This window comes from Morone saxatilis, unplaced genomic scaffold, assembly GCF_004916995.1.
Source record: "Morone saxatilis isolate NCDOM2014 unplaced genomic scaffold, NCSU_SB_2.0 Contig11, whole genome shotgun sequence".
In the NCBI taxonomy this organism is placed as follows: domain Eukaryota; kingdom Metazoa; phylum Chordata; class Actinopteri; family Moronidae; genus Morone; species Morone saxatilis.
Window position 1 is genome coordinate 21,773,399 of NW_023339663.1, and position 8,686 is coordinate 21,782,084.

At 38.0% G+C, this 8,686-nt stretch overlaps 1 pseudogene; it reads left to right on the forward strand.

Moving 5' to 3' along the window:
* The first annotated feature begins 6 nt into the window (after positions 1–6).
* LOC118321093 lies at positions 7–4,145 on the forward strand (annotated as a pseudogene).
* The last annotated feature ends 4,541 nt before the right edge of the window (positions 4,146–8,686 follow it).

Here is an 8,686-nt window from a genome sequence, read left to right on the forward strand (position 1 = left end):
CGGTGAAGCTGCAGATTGCAACTCCCTCACTTCTCGCTACCAGTGCAAAGGAGAAACTCTTTCTGTTCTGGGTTGCTAAATATTTCACACTGGACCTTTTTTTTAAAGAGAGAAAAAAAGGAAGAAAAAACTGCTCTAAATGAGGAGTTGTTGGTACCTTTACCAGCCAGCAGGTTATGTTGTTCAGGCATGTACAGTATTTTAGGCCATACATATAACAAAACTAGTTAGTCACACTATCAAGGCATGTTGCATAGCTTTTTTATGGGAGACTGAATCATGTACCCTTTTTATATGACTTAACACTTCTAACAGACTTATTTGTTTTCCAGTCATGCTCAATAGTTATTAATGGGTTAAGTGTTACACATTATGAACAACTGTCATTCCCTCCCCTTTGTACATTCTTATCACTTGTGCCTTTAAAAACATGAAATAGCAGTGCTGCTCTGGTTGGAACCTGAAGCGACTAGTATGTATTCTGCTCTCTCCTAGCAAAGGAAAAATACTGAAAAACAATACATTAGATACCAAAAAAGGTAAGGTGTATTTTTATTTTTTGCCAAAATAAATTACTGATTGCAATCTTGGGGTTTGAACCACTGCATAGTTACAAAAGTTAATTTTTAACTGGCATGCAATATGTTTTCTTGTTTCAGTGGTTTAGATTCTCTTACACACTGTTGGTTGTTTGCTAGTTACTGTACATGTTAAAAGGGCTTGCATAAGGACAAGTTACTGTACCATCATTCATCAATAATTAGGTTAAATAAATTGTAAACACCCATTTCTAACTTGTTATTAATCTTACATTTGATTTTGAGTGATAAAACTAATTGCAGCAGGCTACACATACTGCTGCAAAAATGTAAATTATAAAAATTTTAAAAGATCAGTGATATAAACTGCAGCGTCTATATTTGATAAAATGATGATTCAATTATGCATTTGATAAAATATAATGTTCTTCTCAGCTTCTGAATAAAAATGCATTGGCCCTGGGTTTGGATCACTCTCTGCTTGCTCCGTCCAGCTGTGGTTTATGGTGGGAGAGTTCTTGTTTTTCCCGTGGATGGCAGCCACTGGGTGAACATGAAAGTCATTATTGAGGAACTGCATTCAAGGGGCCACCAGGTTTCTGTTGTGCGATCATCCAACAGCTGGTACATCAAGGAAACCTCCCCATTATATACTTCAGTTACTCTCAATATAGACTCTGGATTTGATGAAGATGGTTAAAAGATAAAAGCGACATATACTGTCACATCTTAAACTACCTTATGTTAGCTTAATGTTAGCTAACAAACTGAACCCCTCGCCACCTCACCCATCAATTGGAAGAAAATGACAAAAATTTAATACAGTATTTGTATGTTTTCCTGAGTGTATACTCACCTGGAAATATGGATCATTGTGTTTCCGTTACGTTAGAATGAGCCCTTTGTGTCAACAGAGGGAGTGAGTTGTCTTCCATGGAGCCCAGACCAGACAAAGGGAAAACGCTGGCTCTAGACAGGGCCTTACACATCATTTACAAGGTTTCATGGCAACCATAGTTGTGTATACACTTAGAAGGGGAACGTGAGACGAGAGGTTCAGATGGCTGCGATCTGCAACCTCATTGCTTGATGCCACTAAATACACTGGACCTTTAAGAGTTAACTTAACTTAACTTTTACCCCTCTTTGTACTTTCTTATCACCTGTGCATTTCATAAAGTGAAATTGCAGTACCAAAGTCCTGTTCAGGTTGTAACCTTGGAGGACAAGCATGTACATTCTACTCTCTGTCTCTCTGGAAAAGGAAGAATATTGAAAAACAATACATTGGATACCTAAAAAGGTAACATTAAAGTTTTTCTTCCTGCCGATGATGAAATGATATTCTGGGGTTTGAACTACTGTATAGTTATAAAAGGTAAACTGCCATGCAATCTCTTACACATTGCACATGCGGCTTGCTAGTTAGCTCTTACTGTACGTGTTAAAAGGGCTTGCATATGGAGTAAAACTGAGTTACTCTATACTATCTAATCTAATCGAAACACCCTCTACATTATATAACTTTTAAATAATCAGTCATATAAATTGCTTCTTCCTAGTAAATTATAAAATGATGCATTTAATAATATGTATGCTTTCTTCTCAACTTCAGAATAAAAATGCATTGGCCCTGGGTTTGGATCACTCTCTGCTTGCTCTGTCCAACTGTGGTTTATGGTGGGAAAGTTCTTGTTTTTCCCGTGGATGGCAGCCACTGGGTGAACATGAAAGTCATTATTGAGGAATTGCATTCAAGGGGCCACGAGGTTTCTGTTGTGCGATCATCCAACAGCTGGTACATCAAGGAAACCTCCCCATTATATACTTCAATTACTCTCAATAAAGACTCTGGATTTGATGAAGACTTTATAACTGAATTTGTGACCCAGTTGATGGAAATCCAGAGGGAAGGGAAGTCTGCCTGGACACGTTTTAAACTGGAAATGGAACAAGCACAAAAATCCTTTGAGCTAAATGAGAAAACATGCAAAATGCTCGAGCTTCTTTTCGAAAACAAAGATCTGATACAGTCACTACAGGATGCCAAATATGACCTTGTCCTTACAGATCCTGCTATACCAGGGGGTGTTATACTTGCCCACTACCTCAGGTTGCCTCTTGTTTTCAATGTCAGATGGACTAGTCATGGTGAAGGCCATTTTTCAATTGCGCCTTCTCCTCTTTCTTATGTTCCAATGACAGGGACTGAGCTTTCAGATAAAATGAGCTTCTTTGAGAGACTTTTTAATGTAATAATTTTTGGTTTCACAGAATATCAAATTGCACATTATGTCTTACCAAGTTATGCTGGCTTAATTGAAAAATATTTAGGTCCAGAGGTAGACTTCTTCTCCCTGTTTCAAGCAGCGGACCTTTGGCTCATGAGAGTGGACTTTGTGTTTGAGTTCCCTCGTCCTACAATGCCAAATGTTGTCTACATGGGAGGGTTCCAGTGTAAACCTGCAAAACCTCTACCTGAACACCTGGAGGAGTTTGTGCAGAGTTCTGGAGAGCATGGAGTCATCATCATGTCTCTGGGGACTTTGATTGGAGAGCTTCCCCATGACCTGGCTGATGACATCGCTGCAGCTTTTGCCAAATTACCTCAGAAAGTCATCTGGAGATATAAAGGTGACAGACCAGCCACTCTGGGCAACAACACTTTACTAGTAGACTGGATGCCACAGAATGATACTTTTAGGACACCCTAAGATAAAACTATTTGTGGCTCATGGAGGAACAAATGGCGTGCAAGAGGCAATCTACCATGGAGTTCCTATCCTAGGACTTCCATTGATTTTTGATCAACGTGACAATCTATTTAGAATTGAAGTAAGAGGAGCAGGGAAGATAATTGATATTTTTACTATGAATGAAGACATCTTCTTTCAGGGAATTCAGGAAGTCCTGAATGAGCCCTCCTACAGTATGAACATGCAGAGACTATCCAGGCTGCACAGAGATCAGCCAATGAAGCCCCTGGATACCGCCCTCTTCTGGATAGAGTTTGTCATGAGACACAAAGTGTGCAGCTCACTTGAGAACAGAGTCCACAGGACTGCCCTGGTATTCCTACCACTCTGTAGATGTGATACTCCTCTTAGTTGGAGTTGTGTTGATTATTCTGGGCACCTTTGCTGTCTTAATAAAGTGTTTATGCTCTGTGTGTCTAAGAACCAGAAGTAAATCTGATTTAAAAAAATGTAAGTAATACAAAAACGTGAAAAAAAAAAAAAAAAAAACTTGGTCTGAAATGAGTAAAAAAGACAACACATCAAATCAGTCAGTGCTTTGTAATTCTTTATTTTATCAACAAGGAAGAACAGAAGTTTAAGGATGATTATATTTGATTTGCTATATTCTTACACTATTGTTATTATCACAAACCCAGTGCTCTGGATAAACAAACATGTTAACATGCAGTTTTTCTTTTCTTTTCTTTTGAATATATTCTAGTAATGGTTTCACATCACACATTCAATACGCTTGTCACTATGAATATGAATATGCAACCCCTTGGTATGAATAATCTTAGATCAGTCCACACAGATAGAACTTTAACCTTAAAGAGAACGGGCTATCAAAATGTACTGTAACACTGTTGTTTTAGAGGAAATAAAAGCATTCAAAACATGTCCAAAATATGTCTGTACTCTTCATGAGTTTGTCCTCTATAATTAACCCACACTGGAAATATTGTTCCATGTTTTGTTTTTTTCTTATCTCTGTTAGCTCCACTAATTTGCAAGGCTTTTCAAATTCACCCACACTGTAGCACAATACACTTATATACTACATTTTGAAATGACTACATTCTTTTTCCTCACAGAAGTGAGGATACATGTTCTTATCTCGTTCAAGCCAAGTGTAGGCTTGTATGGATTTAAACATATCCAATTTCACACACAAAGCTTACAGTGACACACCGGGGCTATATTGGGCTCTTATATGCTTAAATCCTTGCTATATCTTTTACCTGTTGGATTTTGTGTTATGGAGTATTTTTTTATACATCAATCGGTTGTTTATACAACACATTCAATTACAGTCCATCAGGTTCAATGTTGATGAGAAGTCCCTCATTTAAGTCTGACTATCTGACTTAGACATTTCATTCTAGAAGTCAAACAAATTAAAATGTTTGATGAACAACATAAAAATATTTTGTGTTTTACAATATGTTGAGATAACAAATTCCTTTATATTCATGTATATAAAGGAATTTTAAAAATATATAAAGTTCCATTGGTTTTTAATACTATTTATTAATACACAATTTCTAATTTCTCCTAATTATGGTCTAAAATGGCATGCACATGATAAAAAACAGCTGTTTTAGTTTGGATATATTTCTCATGCCTCTTTAACTGTCCTCTCATGATAAAAAAAAAACACTTGATACTCAGAGAGTAGATCTCTATAATGATTTTTAAAAGTTCATAAGGGGGGATGTTGATTACAATATTTCACAAGATCAAAAACATAGTTATAACACATTTAGTTCACACTACATCCAATTTTCAATTTTAACAGTTATTGTTGCTTTGTTTGTCCTTGAAAATTAGTTACAAAGGACACCATATCTTTGGCAATGTGAAACACCACAGCATCTAATGTCTTATCATTGGGCCCCTTCTTCTCATATGGGATACAATGGGCTCTTTGCCAAACTGTAACATGTTGTTTGTAATAACTATTTTAGACAGAACCCCTTTTAATATACAGTAGTATCTGTGGCTGAAGAGAGTTGCCATTGTTTTTAAGTCTGCCTGTCCCATAGTCCCTAAAAGTGTCCCTAAATCCCTCTATGAAGGTATGTCTGTGGAGTCTTTTGGAGGGGAAATCCCTGCTACAGAAAGGTGAGATAGCATTTGTCAAATTACCTCAGAAGGTCATAAGAGTGATAGAACTGCTACTCTGTGTGAGAATAATTTACCATAGAGGTCATCCAAAATCAAACAGTTTATTGCTCATAAAGAAAGTAAACTTGTTCAAGACTCCTTCAAGCCCCAGTAGTGGGTCTAAATTTGGTGCCCGATGAATATGACACCCTGCTGAGGCTACAAGTGGGGGGAGCTGAGTGGATAAAGACAACAATTTCCTCCGGGCCATGCAGGAAGTCCTTAATAAGCCCTCCCACAGTATGAACATGTAGGGTCTGCCCCAATTTCTACACTTAATGGGCTTAGCTGGTACTCAGGCAGTGTTGTAAATAACAAGAAATACAAGTCGGAACTACACTACTGCTGTCAGGTAGACCTGCAGAGAATCTCCAGGATGCAGAGAGCACCCAATAAACTCACTGAACCACAGTTTCCTTTAGATAAAAGCTGTCCAAAAACACAAAGGTGCTGCTCACCTGCAAATATACACATCATATTTGTATCCCTCTGTAGACACCATGTGTTACACTGATTATTCTGCAGATTTGTTTTAGTGGGCCCCTTATTCAACTGTGCTAAGGTATTGAATGTGTGGCATTTAATACAAACCCATTAAACGTTGAAAGGATATTCCCAATGTTACCATTCATTGCTGTGAATGTCAAACAGCAGTATTTGTAATTCGAATGATAATTTTTTTGTCCAACAATGTATTGGTATTTGTAAAATTCACTTGCTAGAGATGTTACAGTAAAACCTAGTTTCATAACTGAGTTAATCACACATAAATTCCCAAGACTGTCAGTTTATCACGATTGTGGAAACTAACGTGCTATTATGACATGACTGTACAAAATCCCTGAGGGTTTTACTTCAATAAATAAATTCTTTTATTACAAAACAATAAAAAAAACATACTGCAAATACTGTTATATAATTTGTTTCTACATCCTACTATTGGCTGGTTGCAGCCATGATGCAAATCATTACGTACATGGTTTTACATCTCTAGCTGTAAAACAGGTAAATCATTAGGAATATCAGTTCAGTTTGAATCATCGCTGTTAGGTAGGATTAGACATGACTGGGGTCTGACCCTACATAAGTCTGGAGACGTTTACTACCCCGGTGGGAAAACAAAAATATTTCAAGTGAAATTTCACGTTGATGGAACATTTTCAGTTTTGGCACACACACCTCAGAAAACAACTAATATTAGTCAGATCGATATTAGCTGCCTGGTGGATTGTCAATATAACTAATACAAAAGGCACAAAAAAACTTGAAATACTACAAATGAAATATTATTTTCAAGGTATAAAAAGTTAAAAGTAAAGCAGTACTGACTGAGTTTCTTAGAGCTGCTGGCTGACAATCCATGTCCACTAAAAATTCACAAAATGTGCCAAAATGAAACATCACTTTAAAGGAATAGTTTGACATTTTGAGAAATATGCTTATTTGCCTTCTTGTTGAGCGCTTGAGAAGTTCGATACTATACTCATGTCTCTATGGTAAATATGAAGCTGGAGTCAGCAGCCAGTTAGCTAGTTAACTTAGCACAAAGAGTGGAAAAAGGGGGAAACAGATAATTCACCATCTTATGATGGGTTTATACACCGGACTATCTCTTGCAGTAACTTTCTGGAGTATCTGCTGGTTGGCTGGCTATTGCTCCCACACAAGAAACAGTCTGCCACACAAACCCCCGTAAAACAGCAAATTATTACTTTTGCACTTGGGTTTTTATACCGATCAAACAAACGAGATATAATAGATTAATTTGTGACCTTTAGAGGTGAATTTGTTAACTGTGAACACAGCCTGGCAAGCTGTTTTCCCCTATTTCATCTCTTTATGCTAAGCTAACCGGCTTCTGGCTGTATTGTTTCATATTTACCTGACCAAAATATCAAACTGTTCCTGTAAAGATATAAGTAAAACTAATAAGTTGGTGCTCTAAAATATTAGATGAACACTGCCACCGTTTACATATTCACTGATAATACAGAAAAAACAACACCATTTTCATTATGTCAAATTGGTATAAGGGAAAATACTTTCAAATGGCAATTATTGACAATGGTTATGGAAATAGTAAAGTCTGTTCAAGATATTTACAAAGTGTCATTGCCAGCAGGGCAGGTGTGGTGGGCGGTGTAAGTCCTCTCATGATGTCCTGGTCCGTAGAGAGCTCATTCTGAGCACAGTGAGCTCGGCTACATCTGCATCCTGCATCTCCACCTCTTGATGGCAGCTTTCTCTGATTACATACACTACGAGACCCACACAGATGAAAATGAGGAGGATTATGCCTATAACCTGGGGTACACAAAAAGGAAAGCAACACTTTGGTTAGTAAACATCCACAGAAAATGTGTATTTTTGATTAACAAAGTCTATTAACGGTGCTATATAGTTTCCAACTTGCATTACATTATGGACATATTCTCTCCAGAGCATACTCTGAGAGGGAGTTGTTTCCACTCCAATCATCCTACATAATCTTCTGTAAAGTAGAAAATATTCAACTCACCTGAGAAAAAACAAACAGCTGTTGCGAACGGAGCATTAGTTCTTGTGGGGTGACATCTCCCTCACTAATTGGCTCACACCACTTCTGCGGAGCTGCCTTGTCAACTAGTACAAATCTACCCTCCCAGTCTGTCATAGCACAAGCAAAGTATTGGCCATCGAGGAACAACAAAATCAGCCACACGATAGCAGGAACGAAACTGGAGAAGGAAACAGTTTTCCTGCACCACGGATCACATCTGCATCCTTGAATGATCAGCATCAAGGTGAAGGCCATGACGGCAGGAATGATGAAGAATGCTGATGAAAATACTCCGTTCCATGTAGGGTTGCAAGGACACTCAAACTCCAGCTCCACCAGCTTCTCTAGTCCCATGAGGATAAAGCCAAAAGCCACATTTGATACCAGAGGACTGTTGCTAAGTTCATTTTTCAGCCTGGTAAGCCATTGTTGTCTACTTTCCATACTAGATTGACCGAAAAAAGAAGACAATCGTTGTAAAAAGCCCAAAAGAGGGTCCACCGTTGTGAACACATTGGCAACAGCTAAGTGATGCGTAATTAACTCATCCAGGGGTAAGTTTTCCCCTCGGGCAAAAGGCCACACTTCCACTCTGATTGGTTTTGAACAAAGGAGGGTGTGCCGTCTGCTCTGACATTTCTCTAGCTGATTGGTCTGTGTGAGATTTCAGGTGGGGTTACATTTTAAATGTGGTCTCCCATGGA